Raw genomic sequence first — 26,185 nt, 5'->3', positions numbered from 1 at the left:
TGCCTATGGTAACACTGAGGGACCAAGAGATGGTAGTTCTAAAAATAGGAAGTGTCATACTATTCTCTTGCCGTCATAATGAAATGTTTATTTTTCTACATATAGGAAAATGTCAGGAAAGATAATCATTAGATTGAGAAGGGGGGTAGGTGTATTCAGTGGTCAGAGATTGGGCATTGGGAGCCAGTTCAATAATATTTGGTGAATGCTTACTTATTGTCAGTTTTTGTCTCTTCTTTCTCTCCAAAACACTGGCCAGCCTGCAGTTCCATGGTCAGGGGGCCTGCCTCTGTATGAGAGGCACATACTTGTCATGTACCTAGTTCTGTTGTATTTCTTTGTGCATATATGCATGTGTGTATACATGTATGTGTCCATATCGATGGTGCATGTATCATCAACTTCATGATCTTGAGCTCAGCATCTTTGAAATTCTACTCCCAGCTCCTATCTTTCTCCCGAGTTTCTGAATCACACATCCCATTTGTCATCCGAGTCAGGTCCTCCTAATATTTGTACAGCAAAGCTCTTCATGTCCTTCCATCTCTTTCGTGTTTTAAAAGCTGGCAACAACTGTTTCATCTGTCCAGTTTTTACAGTTAAGCATCTGAGGGCTGTGCCTGACTCCTTTTCCTCCCTAGGAGTAGGGGCTGATTGTACCTGTACTTTCAGTCTAATCTCAAGTCTTGTTGGCTCAGTCTTAACACACTCACACTGTCCCAGGTCTGTTCATTTCCTTATGTAGCTAACCATGCAAGCAGAATTGTCCTTCTCTACTATTCCATTAGAAGGCATTCTTCGTGTGTGTGTGTGTGTGTGTGTGTGTGTGTGTGTGTGTGTGAAGGCCAGAAGGAGCGTTGGACATCCCATTGCCACACCTTGAAGCTGGAGTTAAATGTGTTTGTGAGCTGATTGTCCTGAGTGCTAAGAAGCAAACTCTGGTCCTCTGGAAGAGCAGCAAGCACTCGGCCACTGAGCCATCTCCCCAGTTCCCTGGAGCATGATTTTATGAACTGAAACTATACAAATGCACCCAGAACTCTCTAGTATGTCTCAATACACAGAAAATACAATCCGATCTTTATATTTCAACATAGGATGGTGATTTTATCCTTTCTGCCTCTAACTTCATTGCGCAACACTCTCCTCCCACCATTATAGGGTGTTTACCTTCATTTTGTCTTCTTTGCCAATGAGCTTGTTACTCTGTGAGCTGTCATGCCCTCTTGGATGTTCTTGGAAATATCTTCATCTTGGGTCTGTGCAGGGAGCTTGGTCTTGTTGAAATCTCAGCTTAGAAATGAGCCTTCCGCTGAGCAATGTAAATCCTGTGCCTTCCCCCCATCATAACACCTGAATTTAGTCCCCTGAGCATAAGAGCATCATGTTCAGTATGTTTCTCATATAAAATTTTTTTATTTGGTTTTCCCCTTTATCTTTACCATGTACAACATTGCCCGACACGGACAGTGGTGTTCAGCCAGTACTTGCTGAATGAATGAACATATTAAAGTAATAGACCATGGATGACCTTCCCACTTCAGAAACCCTCAGCTGTAAAATCTTGCTCACATCTCACAATTCATGAAGATTAGTAAGTCTAATGCATGTGAAAATCATTACTGCAGCACTTAGACCAGCCAGGAGCGGATATTGTGCTGTAACAGATAGGCCTAAGCACAAGAAATTTCACAATATCACCCTCACCCCACACTCCTGTTTATCCGTTACTGATCAACAGGAGAGCTCTGCTTAGCATCGTTTTGGGGTTCAAGTCAATGGGAGAGTCACTGTGATGAAAACTGGAGGAAAGAGAATGGGGGAGGAGGAATGGGGTGTTCCCTGGAGCTATGAAATGCTCCCCTGGAGGTAATACTGATCTCAGCTCACGGATAAACTGGAACTGAAACTGGCCACAAAAGGAAGCGGGAGTTCAGCCCTGTGGTGTCCTCTGGTAGAGAACCAGATATATTTGGTCACCCTGCTAATGGGTGCCGTAAACTGACTGGTACTTGATTCTTCACACAGTTGCTCTTCTTCACACAGTTGCTCCTGGCTCCAGAGACTCTCTCTAAGTCGTTCTACTACGGCAGTTAAGGAAGTAATTGGGAAGATGGTTTAGAAAGCAAGTAGGGCATAGTATGCTGATCAGCAGCAGAGGGCTTGCCTAGCCTGTGAGGCCCTACATTCGAGATTCAGAACTGCAAAATAAAACACATCCTCAAGATTAAGTTTATTGTGTTATGTAATATGAGGGAGGCTCCAGCAGACAGTCATTAGAAAAGGGCCCTTGATTTTCAAGAAAGAGCACGAATTATTCTTATTTTTGCAAGCCAGAGGGAGCTACTGGAATTAACTGGCTTGTTCACATAGGGTGGCTGGATCACTTAGGATGTAATAATGGGACGCTTAGGTGGGAGGGGAGAGCCAAGAGACATCCTTTGGTTCTTATTTCTTCTCTAGTCTAATTCAGGGGCCTCTGACAAATACTTTCACAGTAAACCAAGTCCCCTGAACACTGGGAGCTCCCTTGCAAGAGGCTAAATATAGTCTTCAAGATGGAACCTGTCTCCACCTAATATGTGACATTCATTTATTGATGAGGCAGATTTCTTCCCTTAGTAGTGACTGGCTGATGTAACAAACAAGATATGTGGTAGATTTCTGCCATAGATATGCACGCGCGCACATACACACACACACACATATGCACGCGCGCACACATGTCTCATTTCCAGATGAGAATTTACTGGAGAAATTGCCGGGCTTAAATGCATCTGTTGTTATACTAGGAGTTTGCATACCATTTTTCTTATTGACAGTCCTGATTCCAACGATCACTGTAGTCTCCATCCTGGGTCAGTTACCTACTGTTGCTCTTCACTGTTGGTTTTCTAGTGTGTTAAAAACCATATCTGTTTATCTTTCTTTTCTGTGTATTCCATGCAGGACTCAGGCATCGCTCATTAGGCATTTAGTTAAGATTGAGTGGGGACATCAGGAGACATACTAAAAAATTTCATGCAGCCAGTAGTTACAGAGTCTAAAGTATAAACGACAGATTTGGTGATTTGTTCAGCTGATTGGGTGATTCATGCATTCATTACCTGACAAAGTCAATATGCAATCACTGTCTGCCGTGAGTTAGGAAATATAGTCACCTAGATTAGGGGAAATGGTCCATGCACGTACAGAGTTCATGGCTAATGAGGGATCAACTTCACATTGAGAAAGATCTTTATTTATTTACCACCACAACACTCCGTTTGTCAAACCAGCCTGTCTTCAGCAGCTAGGAGGGAGTAATGATTCCTGGATGTTAAACGCTCTTTGATCTTTACTCCTTAACAAATATAACAGAAGGGCCCTAAACCACCTGCCCAGAATAGCTTCTGCCAACAGTCCTTTCAGAAGCGGGCACCTGGGACAGGAGATGCCATGCTGGTCCTGGAGAAGGCAAACAGGAAACACACACAAAACAGAGTCCATTTGCTTTTATTCATTTTTTTTTCTTGTTGAGATTTGAAAGAAACATGGGCCTGGGTCTCTGCTAGTAGAGCGCTCCCCTGACATGCATAGAACCTGGGGCCCTGTCGCAAGCACTATGCAAAACCAGGTTTAGGGGAGCACACTGCTAGTCTCAGCACTTGGGAGGTAGAGGCTAACACCGACCTATCTACCTACCTACCTACCTATCTACCTACCTACTGGGCGACAACACACTCAGAGTTTCACATTGAGACAAGCGATCTAGATCTTGAAAGTGTAGCTCAATCTTTACTCCTGGAGACTCAAGGCTGTCTAACACTGTGTATTCTACATAAGTCTCCTTAGCAATTTTCTCTGGTGCGTTTGAAGAATGAACTGTAACACATTTGGCTTTTGACACAGGGGGAGGTGTTTGCCTTGAAAGTTGCGTTTTTTCTCCCATCTGTAGTTCCTTAGTGGCCCCTTTATGAATCTTGAAAGGCTGGGGTGGATATTGGGGTAATTAGCTTAGTGTGTCAGGGAGAGACTTTTCTCCCTCCATTTTTGAAATGGTTGACAGATGGATTTGTTGGCTTCTGACTTTCATTTCTCCCCAGCTAAACTCCTCATGCTTTTGGCTGGTTGATAAGATGTTATCACTAGAGACGCAGGGAGCTTTAAAGAGATTCTTGTAATTTACAGCAGAAGCACGTGGCGGTAGGACAGGTGCTTGACAGGACTGGGCAAACATTTGTGTTTATGCCAGAAACTTCCTGTGAGGGTAGGACATAAAGAGAGAAAGTGAGATAGCAAACACCCCATGTGACTTTTATTACCTCACTGAAAAGATTTTTCTTTTCTTAATATTGGTGCAGAAAAACCCTTGAAAGAAGCGCATGTTTGAAATATTCCGATGAAGCCTAAAGACTGTTATCAAAATCTATTAAATTAGCGGTTAGAATTAAGCACCTTATAATGAAGCAAGGTTTGGCAAGCCCTGAAATGCCTTGTGAGGAACAGTAGGAATTTTAGGACAGTTTTCTAGAATATGTCTCAACAGAAGGTTGATGATATACACTGGATTTCCAAATATAAGGTGTTGGTATTTTTCCACGTAGAATCATGTGTCAGATGAATCGGAGAGAATATTCCGCAGCTGGATAGGATGACGCTGTGAATTATCCATAGCTGTCGAGGATACGCATGTGCTTGCTTCAGAAGGCTTGCGATTTGCCTTGTGAGCTGTCTGTCGGCATGGGGGCAGGTTATTGGAGTGATTACTTGTGTTTTTGATTTAAGAAGAGGTGATGGAATTGTAGTGATGAAATGAGTCAGAAGCCTATAGACATACTTTAGTCTAAAAACATTCTTTAAAATAGACTCAACACGTTATCCAAAATAAGAAGAGGACATGAAGTAAATGGGAAGGACTTTGGGAGGAGCAGAAGGGAGATAGATAGAACATAAATGTATTGTAAACATGTATGAGGGTTTTAGAGAATTAGCAAATCTGTAAAACTGGAATTCCCATGCAAACTGTAGAGAATAGAATATGTTTATTACAGGTGTGAGGAATAATTTATCAAATATCGACTAAGAAAAGTCACAACAAGACTTACATTTTTGGGTATTTAAATACCCACTTAGAAGGTCTGATGATTTTGAAAAGATAAATGCTGTTTGTTTTAATTTGTTGGCTTTTTCTTTCCTCCATATAAACATATAAGGGGATTCTATTGCCCACCACTCCTCCTTCCCAAAGCAGGAATGTAACTCTACCAAAGTCACATTCCAGTCATAACCAGTTAGGACGGAGATTGCCAACCTTCACATCAGGTAGAGTTGCCTGAAACGTTTTAGGAAGAGGGTTAATTGTGCCCTGTGCAATTTGGATTTCTTTATGGTTGAGTTTGTGAAGGGACCTTTGTACTTTTGCTGAAATATCCACGTGTGCCCTCAAGGTTGGGGGTCGCTGCTTCCGCAGAGAACAGAGGAAGTTGACATGTGTGGGAAAAAAAAGTAAGATTAGATAATTATTTTCTACATCATACTTGAAAAAAGAATTACCTTGAAATGGTGGTGGCAGACAAGCAGTTGGGAGGGTAGTGAAAGCAGAAACTCAAACTGTTCTGAGAGAAAGGCCCTGCCTTCCAAGGCTGCACTTTCTTTGAAATGGGCAAGACCCAGAAAAGAAGGGCTACGCGATGTCCCCCTAAGTGAGAAACACTCAGAATCTTAAGCTGGGCCATGGATGCCCTGGTAGGACAAGCTGGGTATCTCCACAATGACTTCTATATTACTTGTGTAGATTGAGTATTCTGTGCCAGCACCTTGGGTATTTGGAGTCCTCTGGAGGTGACATGACCCAAGAGAAGTATGGAGTGCCCACAATGACCAGAGTATTGCCGCAGAAGCCTTGGGTCTCAGAACCACTCAAGGGAAACTGAAGAAATTATACATTTTTTTGTTTACCTTTATTATTTATTATTATGCACATGTATTACTTATACATTTTTGGACAGGACATCTCTTCTCATCACAAGTGATCAAAGTTGAAGTCAAAAAAGGAGCAAAGTATATTACAGTCTCTCTTAAGAGGAATTGTGTGGGTAAAAAATTATTGCAAAGTCTAGTAACTTTGGTTATTTTATTACATCTACATATGTAATACTGGAAAATTATTCAGTGTTAATATCTTGCTGAGATGAATTCAATTTGGAAAATGCATGTTGGAGAGGCAATAAGAGAAGGTTTAGTTTGAACTTTTATGATGGAAGTCATTCCGAAGGATGTGGCCACTGTTGGGCTTCTTTGTTGCTTTAAGTGGAGTTCTTTTTCTTCCCAGTCTGTGTTGTGAAGGAGCTGAATCACATGGGCCACTGTGGAGCAACCAGGATAAATGATGTAGCTCACCCCTGGGGCGTTTGTGCACAAACCTATTAAGTACTACATTGCCCTTGACCCAAATTCATCATAATGGCTGGTGAATTTTTCTGTGCGTGCTTTTGTTGGAGTTGTTCTTTCAGGATGACAATTAAGCATTTCATAAAGGGGCTTGATTAAGGGTGCCCAAGCACTTAAGAATTGTATAGGCTGGGTTACAGACCTACCACATCTGCATCTGGGTCATGCAGTGAGTAGGTGTTTCTCTCTAACAACCCAGCTTCCCATCCTACATTCTTTATTTCCATTCTGAAGATAAGTGTGCCTGCGCCTGTGTGTGTGTGTGTGTGTGTGTGTGTGTGTGCGCGTGTGTGCATGCCAAGAGAGAAATAGAGGGACAGATAGAGAGATGGAGTCAGATACAAGGTTTTTCCTAAACATTTTATACAATGTAATGAAGTATCTTTTCCTTTCAGGTTCACTGAAAATGTTCACTCCCTATCCCACTGAGTAGGTAAATTCTCACTAGTACCATGATTTGTTTATGTCGCTTGCATATTATGAGAATTTGGAAGACATTAAATTATCTACCTCTTCATCAGTATCCACATTTCGTTGTCAAACAATTGGAAGGATGCTGTTACCATGGTGTGTGTGAGAAAGAGAGAGTTCATGTGATTATGACTGAATAAATCAAAAGCAAAATACAATCAGAACAACAGCCAGTGGCTCAACTGCCTTGTGAAGTAAACTTTCTCATACGACTCATAACCCAGAGATATCCGTCCCAGCCAGTGGGATGCGAACGGTGGTCCCTGATAAACCTAGGGGAGAGGAATGGATGGTACAAGAGACACGAGAAATTCTGGCAAGACAGTATTTCTGATAAAACCGCCGTTTATTACATCCTCAGAAGCTGTTATATAGCAAACGGGCAAGGGGGAGGGGAGATGTGTCAGGTCTGTTGGAATTCAGATCTGGAGCCGTCCCTAGCTGATAAGTAAATACTGAGGGTCTGTGCTTGTTGACTAACAAAGGAAAATATTAATGTTTTCTAAAAGCCTGGTGCCCGAAGGTCTCACTGGGCTAATGTCCTAGGTCCGGAACTTGCCTGCAAAGGTGAATATCTTAGTTGTGAACTTAAGATGGCTGTAAACAAAATATAGATCTCAAAATACAGGTCTTTGCTTCCAGCACAGAGACATGGCTTCTCAGCATATTCAGCTGCTCCATTTCATCTTAAGCATACTAATTCTTCTAGATTTTTACTCTGTTTTTCCTTCATGATAGTTTGGAACTCGATTATGTTCTTCTCATAGTTTTAAAGTTATCAAAACCTTTCCAAGCTCAACCACATCTCAAGCTCATAAAAGAAAGCCCAATTCCTTCCTTCCGTTCCTTTCTTGGGATTTAGAATGTCTTCATCTGAAGCACCACTCCCATAGATTTACTGCAGTACCATACTGACTAAAAGTAGTTTGTTGTGCCCATTCATGAAATGTATCTTGAAGAGGTGAAGAGAGGTTCTTTGAATAGAATATTTATCCTCTCTGAGCCTAGGGAAAGGAACAGCTTCTTATGTATACTTTGTCAGATTTCTATCAACATTGTGTATTATGTTGTCAGGGAAGGAGAAAATTTGTGTGTAAGTAGCAAGTATGTGTATGTGGTCTCTCTCTCTCTCTCTCTCTCTCTCTCTCTCTCTCTCTCTGTGTATGTGAGAGAGAGAGAATGTGAATATGTGTTTCTGTATGTTCGTGAGTGTGTGTGTAGATCCAAAATTGTATAGGCAACTGACAACATGTATTAGAGTATATTCAAACTTTGAATACATTTCTGAAGGTTGAAATAATGAAAATAGCAATGTTCTTGAAATGATGTGTGACCATCTGTAGATGGACATACAGGGAGTATTACATATTTCTATATAGATCAAAAGTAGGCATTTTCATACGTTGCTGCAACCTTTCTTGTGGGTCACCTGATGAGCGTATCAGAAGCAACTTACTCATAGCAGCTCATCTCTGAGAGGTGACCTGTCACAGCTACTGACATAAAGTTTCCTTGTGGCCACTCATTTCTTTAATTGTTATTGAGGGAAGAAAAGACTGCAGACGCTGCAGGTATGCAGCAGTAGAGATTTGATTAGTTTATATTTTATACATATTTTTACATATCATAGGATGTAATATATAATTAACATTGAGAGGGCCCCTTTCAATAGAAGATTCACACGACATATGGTGATGAGATGAAAGGCAGGAATATTACTTTATAATTGAAATAACAAGTAGAAGTTACAGTTGTACACACTCAGGCGTGCACATGGATACAAACACAGTTGGGAATGTTGGTAACATAAGTAGGAAATTAGAGTAAATGATTGGCTGACATTTTCTTTTCCTTTCTACATGTTTTTCAAATCAGAAAATTGTGGAAAGAGCAGCTGCTAAAAGAAAACTGGAGAAGCTTATCATCCATAAAAATCACTTCAAAGGTGGTCAACCTGTGTTAAGTCAATTTAAGAATTTCTTAGATCCTAAAGAATTAATGGAGTTATTAAAAATCTAGAGATTATGAAAGGGAAGTAAAAGGATCAAGAGAGAAGGTCATTAGTGATGAAGACCATTAGATCGAAGTGATCTCATAGATCAAATGAAGGCCTCAAGACGGATTAAAGAGAAAACAGGGATATTCAAGATACTAGAAAATTCTGAAGATTCCATTGCAGATTGTTTGTTTTAAAACAGAGCTAAATGGCTTTTACAAACTTTTACACCCATTCTGGTAACTTGCCTACTGGCTTTGGATTTTATCAGTTTATATAATGTAACTAGTATTGTTACATACTTGAAGTGCTAATTTTCTGAGATTTATTAAGTACAAATTTCCTATTAAATTTAGGTTTTTCAGGTAGTTTTGGGGACTGGGTTGTACTTTTGAGTATGGTTTTTGAATATTGTCTAATTTGTACTTAACTGCTGGCAAGTTTATGCAGTCTTCCTGTGGAAGTTTAGTGTCTCCCTCAACTCCTTTAGTGATGTAATTCATGGGCTTTGAACTTCAGTTATGGAGCAGGATTTTGATGGGGGAGAGTGATTGAAATTGTTTTTTTCTGTTGCTGAAGTAAACTGTTTGATTTTGAGTCAGTAAGATGACTTACCAAATAAATGTTTATTATAATATGAAAAAAATTTACATACAAGAATATAAAGTCACTTCATTTCTCCATATTTTTTAAAACTTTTCGAAGACAAGAATATAATATCAGAAAACATGCCATTAAAACATTAGAAAACAAAAAGACTGACAAAGGTGACATTGAGTGTTTGCCCAGCCAAATCTCTCAATGATGATCTCATTAGCTTTTTTTTTTAATTGAGTGTTTTTAACTCGATAGTGCAGTGGTTCTCAACCTTCCTAATGCTGCAACTTTTTAACACAGGTGCTCATGTTGTGGTGATCCCCAGCCATGAAATTATTTCACTGCTGCTTCATAACTGCTGTTCTGCTGCTGTTCTGAACTATAAATATCTGATATGCAGGATATCTGATATTCGAGTCCTGTGGAAGGGCTGTATCACCCCCAGCAGGGTCACAACCCACAGGTTGGAAAGTACTGCTGTAAAGTTCATTCCTTCTGTCTTCAGTCATACGGTGGGTGCCAATCTGTAGTAGGAAGGAGTCTGCTGGTTTGTTCCGGCCATCCAGAACTGAAATAACCACACAGAAACTGTAAATCACAGCTTGGCCCATTAGCTCTAGCTTCTCATTGGCTAACTCTTATATTAATCTAATCCATTTCTATTATTCTGTGTATCACCACGTGGCAGTGGCTTACCAGGTAAAATTCAGCATGTCTGCCTCTGGCCAGGGATTCATGGCGTGACTCTGCCCTTCTACCTCCCACATTCAGTTTCATTTTCCCTGCCTATCTAAGTTCTGCCCTACCAATAGGCCAAAGCAGTTTCTTTATTCATTAATGGTAATTACAGCACACAGAGTGGACTCCCACATCAAAAGTGACTGCAGATTTTATGCCTAGAAAGGGCGTATTCTTCACCCGCTCTTCACACGGGGTGAGGGGTGAAGATGCTTTGTAAAGAGCCCTGGTGATGCAATAGCCTCCCAGAGACCTCGCCTCCAGTGAAATTCCAGAATGCAGCAAACATCTAACTCACTACATATGCTGCCTTTGTCCTTAGGTACCCGACACCTGACATCAGGTCCTACCACTTTGTAGATACAAGTTCTTCTGGTGTAGTTTTCTAAACCAGAAGGTTTGCCCAGGCTTTTCTGCACCAGGGTTAAGACAAAGAGAGATACTGAGGAAGGCACAAAAGACCTAGAGGGTTTCCTCGGTGAAGTGGCCTTTAAATCACAATCAGGAAACAGCTTCATGTAGCTCCTACCAGTTGTTCACTGATGAATTGTGCCAAGGCAATATGTAGTTTTTCTTTTCTTTTTTTGGACCTTGAAAGATTAAAGTTTTAGTCAGAGAGGTTGGGATTACAAATTAGATTTCTTCTGAAAAGAGTTTAGTCTCTCTCTGTCTCTCTTTTAAAGAGAATTTTACAAACTATTACTTTTCTAATTCTGTGATTCTGTAAGATTTGGTTCCTGACCCCTAGGAGGTTATGGTCTCTTTGGGAGACATAAAATTTACATTTAAGGAGAATAACTTTATAGGGCATATAACTGACTGCTAAAGTGTGAGATACGGGTGATAAATGCCAGAGAACACGGATAGCAGGAGGAAGAAGGTAGTTACTCCGAGGGAGAGAACGTGTGCCTCCCTTCCTCCCTCGGGCTGTCTGAGCTGCTGGGGCATTAGCTGGGAGTTTAGGTGAAAGCAAGGAGAAAGACTGGAGTGCAGGGGCTTTAGAAATAGGTGTGTTTGTGTTTTGATTCTAGAGATGACTTACACAAAGATAAAAAGTCATGGGCTGGAGAGATGACTCAGCCACTAAAAGAACTTGCTGCTCTAACAAAGGACCCGGGGTCAGTTTCCAGCATCTATGACAGGCTCACAAGACCTGTATCTCCAACCCCAGGGGATCCAACACTCTCTTCTGGCTTCCATATGTATATACACACGTACCACACCCCAGAAAAAAAGTTTATTTTTATTTATTTTGGTTTTGGTTTTTCGAGATAGGGTTTCTCTGTGTAGCTTGGAAGGCACTTTGTAGAACAGGTAGGCCTTGAACTCACAGAGATCCGCCTGCCTCTGCTTCCCGAGTGCTGGGATTAAAGGCATGCACCACCCCTGCCTTTAATCCCAGCAAAAAATAAACTTTTAAAATGGAAAAGTGAAAGGAGCCGAAGGCGTTGGAGGAAACAGGCCTTGGTTCCTGCCCCCAACTTCAGCACCATCAGCCTCAACTGGAACAGACTTCAGGAAAACAGACTCTGCTTCCTTCTAGAATCTTACAGGGAGCATTTGCAGGGTTCCTGGAAGAATGCGCCCTAGAGTTGTGAAAATACTCATGTGACCCAGATCTTCATCGCCTTTGAGGACAGTGGCTGTTTTTAAGACGAGGGTCAAAGCTGTAAGCTTGGCGTCTTGGGCCTGCTCCTAGAGTGCTCATTGCCACAGCTGGTCACCCTGAGGGAAGTCAGGTTTTAAGGTCTGAACATGCTAGAGGCAGTTCAAGATGGTCAGGTGGTCAGACGTTCAACTAATCTATGGGCATGCTTTTCACATCCCCCCTCACCTGCAGTAAACTGCTTCAGGAGGATGGGTTAAGAAGAGGACCAGTGTGAACCGGGCTTGAGGACAACCTTTGTAGCGACAAAGAATACATCCCTTAATTTAAAGCACAGTCTTGTCTCCTTGAGCCCCAATTTTTAGGTCGTTATAGAGAAAACAGTGAAAAAATGTTTTGTTTAGACATTTATTTCTTCCCCAGAAAGGAAGCCCCTTGAACTCTGAGCACCTTTGGTAGCTACAAGCTTTTCCAGGGTAGCATCTAGTTAGTTCTTAAGGGCAGCCATGGGACAAATTGACTTCAAAAGATGGATAAAAAGCTTGTTGGGAGTTGGACAGCAGGATGAGGGGTTGTTTTCTTGGGGACTGTCCCTAGTGGGACTTAGAGCATACAGATGGAGTACAGAAAGTAGAAATCAGTCAAGTCACAAAAGGCTTTTCTCAGCCATGACAGTAATGTACAAACACAGTAGTAACAGAGAAACTAAGAAGAAAACAATTCGTGATTCTCTATATAGTGAAAAAAAATCACATTGTTACCGCTGGTGACTATTTTTTATGCCTAACTTATTCCCCAAGCATTTCCTAAACTGGCCAAGTTCCTGTCAGAGCACAAGTATTTATGGTTGAAAATATTCTCCCTCATGGTGTCTGCATCATCTCAGCTTTCCCCATACCTATGAAGGACTGACATCCGGTCACCTCTCTGTCTTCCTTTGGTTCCATGGGACATCCACAAGTCTCCTTTCCCCTCTGTTATGACAATCTTTGTTCCACACCATATGGATGGTGAGCAAGTCACAGCAGTGCAGGAGATACACACGCTTCACCCGTCCATGACAGACAGAAGGAATGAGCGCCTGCCTGGTGTTGACTTAAACACATTGTAAAAAAATAGTAACACATTAAATATCTAAAATCTGTGTAATCTGCAGGTACGTACATGAGTTGGTGAACTTGCCTTTGTATGTATGTGTAAAGATCTCACAGACAGTCCCCCCAAATTAAAAATAGAATTACCGGATATGGCATTTCTACATTGGGTATACCCCAACAATCAAAAATAGTGTCTTGAAGAGATTCTTTTACGCCAGTATTGGCCACACGAGAGACGCTGCATGCAGATAGCAGGGGCTCACCAGAAGACAGACAAGCAAAGTGCAGCACAGGTGCAGCAAGGCTGTTCCCTTGACAGGGAATTCAGGAACACGCTATGGCAAGGACAACACTCTAGCACACTAGACTGCATGGAGCAAGCCAGCCACTGGCAGGCAAGTGCTGCGAATCTAGTCCTGTGAAGCAGCCAGAGCAATCAAATCGTCAGAGGCAGGAAGTAAAATGTCCACATGGCCATATGCCGGTAGACAACATAAATAAGCGTGATACCACAGAACGGTACTTGAGAAAATAGTGAACATGGTAAATTCTCTTGAGTGGGCTTTGGCACTGCAAAAATTAGAGTAAAAATGTCTCCAGGGCAAGATTTCTTCCTGTGTAGAAACCAGACTTAGCGTGACTTTCCTTGTGTCTCTATCACACACTGGTCATCAACTTCTTTTCTAATTCATATTGTAGCTTACTGATTCTTGGCTTCGTTTGTGCATCTATTAAATATCGATTGAGAATGTTCTATCACGTGCAATTATGTGTGTCAGGGATATGTCGGTGAACGAAGGAGGTAAGCTTTTGCTTTGAGTTGTGCTGTGCTCTGGCTGGGAGCGACGAACCATGAGACACAGCATTCTGGGCCGGAAGAGGATGTGCACCATGCGGAAGGATATGTTGAGGGAGGGAGACCAGTGTAGGATGCGCGGTTGTGCCATGTTACTTGGAATGGCATAGAAATATCTCACTCATGATACCTGGGAGAAGGGAAGGAGCTGGCTCCTTTGCTGTATGGAATGCTGTTGTCCTCTGGAAATCACACACTGTGTGCTGCACTGTGGAAAAGGCACACTGTGTGCTGCACGGTGGAAACGGCACACTGTGTGCTGCACTGTGTAAAGGAAACCACACACCACGTGCTACCCTGTGGAAACGGCACACTGTGTGCTGCCCTGTGGAAAATGCCTATGTCACAGGAGTAGAGTCCTCATGTCTGAATCTGGTCTGTCTCACGCTAGTCATTTCACCTTTGTGAACCTTGATGCTACCATCTATAATAAATAATAATTTCCCAAGGTTTTGGGAAATATCAGAATGCACATCTGTAAGATCGAGAATAACCAAGAATTATTCTTCTTAGGTATTGGCAGTCAGATTGATACATAAAAGGATTGATATATGTGCACACAGACATGTGCACCTGCACATGTGTGAACTTGCACATGTGTGTACTGAAATGTATATTTACCTGTACACAGGTGCACCAACACAAATGTACCTGCACACACTTGTATCTGCATGCATGTGTACCTACACATATGCACCTGCACACATACATGGTGTGTATCCACACACATGCACCTATATATACACACAAAGAAAGGATCTGCAAGACAGGGTCTCCTAGACAATTTCAAATATCTGGCTTTTAATTTAATTTAATTCTTCAAGTTTATAGAATAGAATTTCAAATAGTCATCTCCTCGGAGACTCAGGATTAAGTACAAGAACTGTTAAATCAATAAACTGCAATTGGTCCCTCTGTAGCCCACAGATGACTCTCGCTCTCTCTGGCTCTCTCTCTCTCTCTAAGGACTAAATCAACTGAGATCTGAGGCCTGGGAGAGTGACAGATTCTGGGTCAGTCTGTCTTCCCCAGGCTTGCTGATGACAGAAGCCAGCCACTGGGTAAATGGGGCACTACTGTGTTTTTCTTCTTAATAGAAAGCAAGGCTCCAGTGGCCCTCGCCATTACCAGACAATATCCCTTTAGAAGACGAATGGAGTTCAGGAAGGGGTATTTCACACTCAGCATGTAGGAAATTCAGTGCCAAAGTCCTATTACTGATAACAAGACCCTCACATTTAATCCTACAGGGCAACTGTGGCAGGTCCAGAACCCAGGCCAGGAAATCTCTAAGCAACCAGGCAACTGAAAGAGCCCTGCTCCCCCTTCCCTCTTTGTTTTTTTTTTTAATTTTTTATTTATTTATTAAAAATTTCTGTCTCTTCCCCACCGCCGCCTCCCCTTTCCCTCCCCCTCCCCCAATCAAGTCCCCCTCCCTCGTCAGCCCAAAGAGCAGTCAGGGTTCCCTGCCCTGTGGGAAGTCCAAGGGCCACCCACCTCCATCCAGGTCTAGTAAGGTGAGCATCCACGAAACTGCCTAGGCTTCCACGAAACCAATAGGTACAGTAGGATCAAAAACCCATTGCCATTGTTCTTGAGGTGTCAGTAGTCCTCATTGTCCACTATGTTCAGTGAGACCGGTTTTAACCCGGGCTTTTTCAGACCCAGGCCAGTTGGCCTTGGTGAGTTCCCGATAGAACATCCCCCTTGTCTCAGTGTATGGGTGCACCCCTCACGGTCCTGAGTTCCTTGCTTGTGCTCTCTCTCCTTCTGCTTCTGATTTGGACCTTGAGATTTCAGTCCGGTGCTCCATTGTGGGTCTCTGTCTCTGTCTCCTTTCATCGCCTGATGAAGGTTAATATTCAAAAACACCAATGATAGCCTTTGCTGGAGAGGTTGTGGAGAAAGGGTACACTCATCCATTGCTGGTGGGAATGCAAACTTGTGCAACCACTCTGGAAAGCAGTGTAGAGGTTTCTCAGGAAATTCGAGATCAACCTACCCATGGACCCAGCAATACCACTCTTGGGAATATACCCAAGAGAGGCCTTATCACACAACAAAAGTATATGCTCTACTATGTTTATAGCAGCATTGTTTGTAATAGCCAGAACCTGGAAACAACCTACATGCCCTTCACTTGAAGAATGGATGAAGAAAGTATGGAATATATACATATTAGAGTACTACTCAGCAGTAAAAAACAAGGACTTCTTGAAGTTTGCAGGCAAATGGATGGAAATAGAAAACACCATCCTGAGTGAGGTAAGCCAGACCCAAAAAGAGGAACATGGGATGTACTCACTTATATTTGGTTTCTAGCCATAAATAAAGGACATTGAGCCTATAATTCAGGTTCTTAGAGAAGCTAAATAAGAAGGAGATCCCTCTTTGTTTTTACATCTATCATTTTCCATGTTCTTTGCTGTTGATAAATAACTCAGAAAAGGAAAGAAGGCTATAGCCCTGACTTCTTAACGTAGCAGACAAATACATTAGGAGATTGGTCCTTAGACACCTTCAGGGTATTGCAAGTTCAGCTTTCCATATTTGTTGGGTGGCAGTGTGTCCCCAGGGGCTTTGCAATCAATTGACTTTGTTTTTGTAGCTAGAAAGGAAGTTAGGGCTATGTTTATGAAGTTCATGGAAGGGTCACTGCAGGCTCCGAATGGGTGCTTAGCACCAGGTCTCAGGTTGCTGGGCATGGTGGTGGTGGTTTGTTCATGTAGGCCCAGAAGGAGAGAACAACAGAGATCATGGCATTGTGTTGCTTTGGAAACCAGGTGGATGGCCAAGGGCTTGATGTTGAGCCCCTGGGACCCAGCTTTGACTGACAGCGGAGGTGAGACCCCATGAAGCTTTATACTAGAGTCTTCTCATGTGCAGCGAGGATGTGCTTATGTAACGTGGTATCTACCCATTCCTTCATTTCTGAAAAATCACTCTATAGAAGGGAAGTATCATAACATATGCATATAATATAGAAGGCAACTCAAAAATAGGCTTCAGTATAATTATTTGGATTCTTCATGTAGAAGCAATGTACTGTTACATATATTAAGCAGATAATTGGGGGTACGAGTTGTGGGGGTTAACACAAATTGGGAATTGAACACAACCTAAAATCACCTGGGAAGAGTCTTAATGAGGCTTTACCTAGATCGGGCTGCTCTGTGGGCATGTTCATGACGGACCAACTTGATATTTAATTGATAGAGGAAGACCCAGCCCATTGTGGCTGGTACCATTCCATGGGCAGAGGATCCTAATCTGTATTAGAGAGAAAAAGCTAATTGAGTATAAACACCAAGCAAGCAAGGATCCAGGCATTTATTCTCTCTCTGATCTTGACTATGGTTGTGTTGCTCTAAGTTCCTGCCTGATCTTCTCCACACACAGAGACCGTGACCTGTGATGGTTTGCTGGGTAAACCCGTTCTTTCCTAGGCTGCTTTTTCCAGGCTGGATGACAGCAACAGAAGTGAGAGTAGTGTACAGAGGCGCGGTGAATGCCGGGTGGTCCCCGAGCCAATGGGGTAGAGAAGAAAGGATCTGGCCTAGCTCACAAGACCTACCGTGGTCCAGACCAGCTCGCTCCACAGCATCAAACGAGCAATTTCAGCTTCAAGGCTTCAGTTCCACCATCTGTTAGAGAATATTAAATTATCGATGAACTTTCAGAAGTCTCAGGAAGCACACCTCTTTAAATTGTCGTTTTGACCGCTTCATCCGCGGTGGTGGTGCTAATTTGAAACATGTGTTCTTTTGTATTTTGACTTAAATATATGATTATGCATTCATAATCATTCTTAGCATTAAGTTTTGTTTTATACAACTTTATTTTAAACATCTTTTCAATCTCATATGTATAACTTATAAGGAGATATTTAAGAGGAACCCCAGACCATTGTCCTGTCCTTAATGTTTCATGGGTTTATTGGCTCAGGCTATAATGATGACAGGCACTTGTCATACAAATGATAAGGGACCCTCTTTCGTAACTTGAGGAGTTGGCTTCTGTGATGGAGTGCTGGAGACTCAGGCCAGCAGGAACACTGTTCTAATGAGAATTGATGTTCGTGAGCATGTGTTAGTATCATCCTTGCTGTTTATTTACGTGTTGTGTTAAGCATGTGTTAGCATCATCCTTGCTGTTTGTTTACGTGTTGTGTTAAGCATGTGTTAGCATCATCCTTGCCGTTTGTTTACGTGTTGTGTTAAGCATGTGTTAGCATCATCCTTGCTGTTTGTTTCCTTTACTGCCCCACAGGGCCAGAGGGGCCATGTACCTGCAGATGATGTGGTGACTCTGGTGCCAGTTGTCAAGCTTGGTCTGTGTAGGGAGAGGTTGGAAAACACTGGAGACTGTGGAATAAGTGTTGTCAATATTGGAAGGTCTGTCTTCTAGGCTCATATTGGTGTTGCTTTGTACAAAATACTGCAATTCTTTTATTCTTTGGTCTGTGGACAGTATATCCATGCTAAAGTTCCTGAAGTCTAAGTGTTGTGAATGTCCAAGACCAGAGAGGAGGCAGCTCCTCTACCTGGAGGGCTAGGGAAGCGTCTTTGAATAGCTTGGGCACTGTGGCATGGGCTTTTGTTTGGGTGGTAAAACTGAGTTGAGACTGCAGTTCGGGCTGGATGGAGCCTACACTTGAGGAAGAAAGAAAGGCTCAAGTACTGTTTAGACACACTGTCTTAGATATCCCGGCCTTTCATCTTCTGCAGGGAAGAGAGCCCTTCAAAGGATGGAGCACCCTTGAGATCCATCTGTACATCTTCAGCTCCTTTGATTTCAGATCCCTAATTTTGACAATTCTCATAATCATATATTCAACAACACATATTCTCTGAGTGTCAACTGTGTTCCAGATTTTTCTTTGTACTGAGAATATGATGGTCAGAGGGTAGGGTCTCCCTCTCGGGTGGGACACTCTGTAGAAACATCACCTATCTTTGTGCCTCACTCAGACATCCTGACTGGAGCGGGCCTGGGTAGAAGTGACACCCTAGCTCAATCTTACACACCGTTGGAGAGGAGTATTTGCAGACCATAGTAGGCTGTTGTATAGAAATGCTTTGAGATGCAAAGTCTAAATCCATAAATATCACAGACCTGAATAGAATCTTGCCACCAGCAAGGCCAGGTTGAGTAGCTCAATAAGTTTGTATATATTTTTTAATTAACTCAAAGTGTGATCTTTTCATGTTTAGTGTACATATAATTGGTGTCTATATCATAGGGTGGTCTTAAGGATTAGATAAAATAATCTATGTGGGAGACCTAGTACCTAGCATGGGTATGTACACAGTATGTTCACATGTATATTTCTGCTAAAATTCTTGCATTCACTTTTAACTTAATGTTGGCCACAGCATCACAGTTCCTCTTTATAAAGAAAAGAAAGCACATGATCACTACTATTGCTCTCTACGAAATGCAGAGAGTGCCTTGATGCTGGGAGAGTGCGGTTTAGGCCATCAATCTTTGTAGCTTCTTTGAGTGGTAGGAAGAAAATGTTATTTCTGTCTTCTTTGGTGCAATGTTGATTTCTGCCCTCTTTGGTGCAATGCTGATTGTCCATTTTAAGGCTGACATGTCATATCCAGTGAGGGTTCAGCTGTGAAGACCTGAGGCAGAGAGGTGTGGAGTTGTCAGGTCCAATGGAAATATCCAGAGAGCAGCTGAGGCATCTGTTGACAGGACCAGAGCTACCAAGCGATTGCAGCTGTGTGAAGCAGAGCTGAGCCCAGGGTTTGGGTTCAGAAAGACCAGACTTCGTGTCTTTGTTTCACAGCCGTGTTACCTGCCGCAAGTCACTTTAACTGGCCTGAGCCCGTTTCTTCATTGGAAAAATAAGAATGATGGTAATAAATGTGCCTATATTGTGGCATGGCTTGGGAGTTCTGTGAGCAAACAAATATTAAACCTGAAGTGACGATGTGACACGTGAAATGTGTGCTGGCATTTCAAAATATCACAGCGCATCAGTAACTCAATGAATAATGGAGTTCTCTTTCTTCCTCTTGACTACATTGTATACTTTGTGTGTATGTGTGTGCTGAGAGAGGGAGGGGCACATGGTAAATGCACGTGTCTGTAGGTGGACACCCATGTGCACTCATGAAGGTCAGAGGAGTCTCTCTTGGGTCCCGCTTTGTCATCCTCAACTTTATTCTTCTGACACGGTATCTCTCACTAACTTGGAGCTAGGCTGGTAGCCAGGAAGTCCCCTACAGGGCTGGCTTCACAGGGGTACTTGTGGCCATGTTGGAGGCTCATGTCTGAACTCAGTTCCTCATGCTTGCATGGGAAGTGCTCTTAGCCACTGAGACATCTCTTCAGCCCCTATCCTGGAAACTTTATAGGGTTCCATGGGTTTGGAATAAAATATTTGAGCACTGACTTTTGTTTTTTGTGAGTGTTAGAGGTCTTTGTTTTGAAACTTCATATTTATTTTTTCACTACTGTATATTCATGAACAATTCATGACTTTTTAATGACATATGGTTCAAGTATATTATGTATTTCAACATTATTCACCCTCTGTCCTTTTATCCTCTTGTCCTGTTCACCCCATCTTGCTGTCCTTCTTCCTAACAGTGCCCTCTCCTCTTCTGCTGCCTCTTCCCGTTCTAACAACAGAATGTAATGCTTGCTTTGGGGCTCAGTCTGGTTAACATAGTGGACCTCCACTTTCACCCGTTTCTCTTCAAGTGATACAACTCGATGGCTGTCACTACTGACCAGGACTGGGGTGATATTCATATATATATTTCTATATTTCCAGAGGTGTTGAGAGTGGGGCAGGACCTATGGGTGTTTCTGGATTCTCCATGCCCCCACAGGCAAAGGCTCCCCATAAGGACCTGGGCGACAAGTCTGCAGTACCTGGAACTGCTGGACTGTCTCAAAGCACAACACTAATACAAGGGGAGAAGTGTCCCCTGTGGCTCTGAGTAACTTGAGGAAGGACATTACTAATGCCATCATCATTTGGGTTTGTGTTCATTTTCTGTACCAAAGCTACTGGGCACACTTTCAATTTAATCATAAATTTAAGTGTAGATGGTTTCTTCGACTCCAAATGACATCATCAACTCTCCTTTGGGGACCCAAAGTCCATCTTTTACTAGTATGGATGCAGAGAGATGATGCAAATTGTCTAGACCTCTCTGTAGATATGATAACTGGGCCTGAAAATTATATTGCTCAATTAGTGTTGTAAATTTTGCCTCTATCTGATTGGTCCTAGGCAAAGACCTGGGGATGAATGAAGGCAGTGGAGACCTCCTGCCCCTTTAAGAGTCTGTGTGGAGGGAAATGGGGGACTGGGCTAAGTGTGGGCGTGAGATATTTAACAGAGAGACAGGGCTGAGTCAGCTCAAATTTGTGACTGAAAAAGAGAAAGTTATAGGGAGGAGACACCCATGTCAGGACCAGCAAACAGTTCAACGCGACAGAGAAAGTGTCAATAAAATTAAGAGTTTATACAGAAATAAAAGGCAAAAAAGCTTGATGCTTGGCAGTGTTGCTGTGGACTGTATGGCAGCTCAGGAGGCAAAGCCATAAAAATCTCATTCAGTTTGGCAAGAGGAGCTGTTGGCAGTGTCCCCGAGAGCAGAAGCATCATGGCTTCCATTAACAGGATTTTAAAAGAGAGACTGTGATAGAAAGTTGGGCTGGACGTAGAGTTGAAGGCTTTGGCCATTAAAGGATTAGGAAGAACTGGAGAGAAAGCTGACGCAGGCAGCCAGGTCAGGTGAAAGCTATTGGGGACTCTTTGAGCTGACTTCTCAGAAGAAAACTTGAAGGCTAGATGGGAAGGGGGAGGAAGGGCATTTAAGCCCTGACAGGCATCATGGTGGCAGGCAGGCCACAGGTAGAGGAGCTGCCTCTGTGAAGGACCATGGAAGCCTTTCCTTCTAGGTTCTGGAGGGAGTTTCAGGGGATTGAACCAGAGAGAAGGGCCTGTCGGGAAAGCCATGCCTGTAGTGCCTTTGTCTGTCCAGCGCATGGTTCTGCTTTGTTTTAGAACCATGAAGACCAGGTCTTCCCCAAGCAAATGTCAGCACTTCTCCTGGAGGAAGGTTTGAAACACTGTTGCCTGCCTCGCTAAGGTGTGGGGCAAAGCCGGTAGTATCATGAAGCGACACATCTGGCATTGCAAGCTCTCACCTTGGATGATGCTAATCCCTACTCCCTTGGAACTTTGTGGGGAAATAACAATTTCTCTCTCAGCCTCCAGATCTTCAAAGCTACTATCAAGTGCCCTTCTCCTCTCCAGGCACCAGGGGACTGCGGAGTTAATGTTTCCTAAGTCACACGGAGGTTTGTAATGTGAAGTGCTGTCATTACCGCCTAAGAGACACAGCGGTGCTCCTAATGATGTATTTATGACCTCATGTTCATTTCCATGGTGATGGCCTGTGTGCTTTTAAAGAGATTATGCATCCTCTGCCAGAGCCAAACCAGAGGCAGGTCATCTATCACCCAAAGACACATCAGCACAAAGTGGAAGCCAAATATACAATTTGTTTTGGCCTAAACATTGTTTTGGGTACAGAGACTGCTGTAAAAATTTCTTCTTGGAAACAATGTCTATCCTCGACTTTGTAGGTAAAATGTGTAAAATCAAAGGAGACCTGAAGGCTTTGATGGGCAAATTGGCACTTGAGAAGTCTATCTAAGAACCTTGAAATCTTGCTTTGAGTTCGCTTGCTTTATTGATGAGTGATCAGCAGGTTTGGAAAGTGTCTCCAAACAGTGGCATTTGCATAGTGCTGTGAATCTGGATTAGGAAACGATGGTGGCTTCTGCTGAGAGTGTGGCAGGTGGGGGGTCCCGCCTGCTTGCAGTGCGTTTCTCTTGGGGTGGTCACGTAGGAACACTCAGATTCAATACCTGGCAGCAGGAGCCACCCCAGGAAATGTTTGAGTTTCCTCCGTTACTTCCTCTAATGAAGACTGTGTATGTCACACAGACACCGGCTTGGATGCTTGACTTTACCCCCACAGTGCAGCAAGATCCCTAGGGACCTGGTCTCTTTTCTCTATTTACAAATTTTTTTATTTCTGTTATGAAAGCCAGGGAACTTAATTGATTTTCATCATGAGTACCTATGGCTGCATTCTTGCCCCTGACATCTGAAGAGACAGAGAAGCTAGTCTCTGAGAAACTGGACCCCATGAACCTGAGCTGACTTTAATATTACCCAGAGAACATGGGTTCGGTGCATAGGTATCCTAATGAAAATCAGGATATTTGTCATGGGTAAAACAAAGAATGAAGCAACAACGATAAGATCCTCCACAACAGACAAGAGCACGTGCCTCTCAAAGCCTGTTGATCTGCCTAAGGAAATGAAATAAAGATTAGCTTTTCGAACTCTGCATGGCGATGTGGGAAAACAGACTGAGAATTCACTGAGCTCATAGGTGAAGTACTTAGAACACATTGGAGCTTAACAGCAGCGACAGTTACTAAATGGGAGATGGGGAAGATGTCTCAGTGGGTAACGGCACTTTTTGTACAAGCATGGGGACGGGGTTCCTATCCTAAGCAACTACATAAAAGGAATGTCACCTGTGCTTGTGACTCCAGTGCCAACGAGGGTAGGCAGAGACTGGAGGACCTCAGCGCCGGTTGGGCAGCCAACATAGTCAAAAGCCAGCAAGCTCCAGGCTCGGTGAAAGGTCTCTATCAAGGGGATAAGACAGAGAATCGTAGAAGAAGACCCCATGTTCTCCTCTGGTCCTGAATGTCATGTGTGTGCATGGGCATACACAAATACACATATTCATATGCACGCACACATGCATGCACACATATATTACTTCTGTCCTTATGCCAACCCCAAAAGAGTTGGCTGCATTTTCTGATAGTCCTCCCCATTGACTGTTACCCGCTTTAGATCAGACTTCAGCCACAGTGCCAAGAATGCACCCTTGATATCTACCCTAAGCTGCCTCGCCTCATACAGCTCTCGCTTGCTGAAATGGGCTCAGTGTACCGCCTGTGCAGGACGTGGACAAAGGGAAATGAGGACTGTTTCGGTTCAGATCTTTCACGTGTTGCCTGTTCTGCACTGAAAGACTTCTCTTATAGTGATGTGAGCATTGCCCTGGAGACTCTTAGTTCCTAAGGAGATTAGTGGCCGGCTAACTCTATTTCCTCTGTTCTATGAATGTAAAACCGAGGCCCAGAGATGTGAGCTTGCTGTAGGGCTTCCATGGGTCAGTAATGACCGAAGTGGGATTTAAAGCTGGATCGCCACACAGGTGGAGATGGAAGAATTCTTCTCATTGTTAGGTTGGAGGAAATGCATGGCTGACTACTTTCCAGCCCTCTCGAAGGAGTCGGCCTCTGTTTGAAGAGAGCAGAAATGAGCTGCTCTGGAAAATTTCATTTCCGTGGATAAAAAGCAGTCAATTTTATCATCTGCGAAACCAGAGGCTCAATTTTATTTCACCTTTTACCATATATGCATGAATTGTATTCAAGATACTTGTAGAGAGAAAAAAAAATCTTGCATTACTCAACTAACTGATCTTGAAAATCAAATTTGAGATCTCAGGGCTCTGAAGAAATAACCCATAAAGGAAGCCCTCGGTAGATATTCTTGATATTCGGCTAATTGTCCCTTCAGGACAGTCAGAGGTAAGCAGCTTCCCTTCATCCTGGTGGATTTTCTCTTTCTTCTCTGAGCTTCAGGGTTTGGTGGGGAACACTTTCCACTTCCTATGGATTGTTATTTTGTGTCGGTATTTTATCCTTCAGTCTCATTGTATAACCTTGGGTGAGCCAGTTAACCCCTCTGAGCCCCAGAAAATAAAAGCCAGTCCCTCCCTACTGCACAGAAATATAGGGGAGATAAATCACGCTTCTCTGAATTTTAAATAAGGAATCTGTAGAGATAAATGGTTGCTACTGCTTGAGGCTGATAAATCCAGGGAGAACTGCGAGGGAGGTGATTAAGGCGGCAGCGGTAGCTCCGAGCAGAGGGCAGACTTCAAGCATGTAGCAATCAGAGACCGGTGGTGTTGCCATTTCCTGGGCTCCCCTTTCTGCTTTTCATTTCTTTGTCTCTCCCACTACTCCTTAATAGAGCCATGGCTCAAAGGTCAAATGTGTTGTAACACATGCATTTGTGTAACAAATACCAGTCCTGTCTTCATTTTCCACTCCTTCTGAGTTTTCCCAGCAAGGAGAGCTATCGTTTGTCAGGTCTTCTGTTAGGAGGGAGCTCTTATTCCTCTCAGAAAAATGAGTTGAGCAGCAATGAACTATCCACAGCATACCAAAGGGTTGGCTCACCTGATACCCATTCCAGCTGCTGTAGGCATACTCTCTGTTGTGTAGCGCCTGGGATGACAGATAAATATTTCTCAGTTTCTCTACCTGAGTCCCCAGCTGTGACTTAAGGTCTTCCAAACAGATTAATCTTGGTGGCTTTTCCAGAATCCAGGTAATATGAGACAAGATTGCCACTTCACTGCTCTATCCGCAGGCTTTGGTACAGGGCAGTTTCTAGACTGGGCACAGGTGGGTGGTTCTGAACTGGAGATTCCTAGTTCTGCCTCCTCTTGGTTGTTGGAGCCACATTGCCTTGCCCCAAGACTCAAGTTATTCACACATGTTGCTGAGAACATGTCCCATGGATATGGAAGGTTTATGGGAAAGAACCCAGCCTGTCACAAACAGAGCTGCTTCCAGGAAACTGGGGCCTAGTGGAGCTCCTCTGAGGCCTTACTTACATGTATATATACTTACATGTATATATACATGTAAGTAAAATAAGGTTGAAATAGATGCAGTGTTTCCAGAGGGGCAGCCTGAATGGGATGTAAAAAGTGACATGTCTCTAGAGGAGGATGGCTGGGAAGAGAATTCCTCATAGAGGTGGGCTTTAAAAACGAAGACAGTGCTGACAGGCTGGATGGACTGCAAGCAAGAAACCACAGGTGCACCACCCCAGCAATAAATAAGGACTTGTTAGGTGATTGAGGAGAGTGGCCTCAAGAAGTTGGGGTGAGAGGGGGTGAGTGAGGTGCTCATGAAAAGTGCTTGCTACTGTCACCAAAGGCTTTCGTCATGGCTGCTCAGAATGTCAGGTTTACAGAGCTGGGGTATGTGGCTCTCCTCTTCAAAAGCAGGTCGATCTATAGCAGTACTACTATTTAAAAAATATAGTAAAAAAAATAAGTGCTTTATTTTTTTATTTTATTTTTTTGTTTTTTTATTTTTATTTTTTTAAATTTATTTATTTATTAAAGATTTCTGTCTTTTCCCCACCACCGCCTCCCATTTCCCTCCCCCTCCCCAAATCAAGTCCCCCTCCCTCGTCAGCCCAAAGAGCAGTCAGGGTTCTCTGCCCTGTGGGAAGTCCAAGG

At 43.0% G+C, this 26,185-nt stretch overlaps 1 protein-coding gene across 1 annotated transcript in view; it reads left to right on the top strand.

Moving 5' to 3' along the window:
• Positions 1 to 26,185, top strand: part of Nell1 (neural EGFL like 1) — an 824,157-nt gene that overhangs the window by 415,754 nt on the left and 382,218 nt on the right. The gene's annotated exons all lie outside the window — the stretch shown is intronic.

Source organism: Alexandromys fortis, unplaced genomic scaffold, assembly GCF_014885135.2.
Source record: "Alexandromys fortis isolate MF-2015 unplaced genomic scaffold, M_Fortis_MF-2015_v1.1 scaffold_170, whole genome shotgun sequence".
Classification (NCBI taxonomy): Eukaryota; Metazoa; Chordata; class Mammalia; order Rodentia; family Cricetidae; genus Alexandromys; species Alexandromys fortis.
Note: the sequence above shows the minus strand (reverse complement) of the source record. Positions and strands in the feature narration are given on the sequence as shown.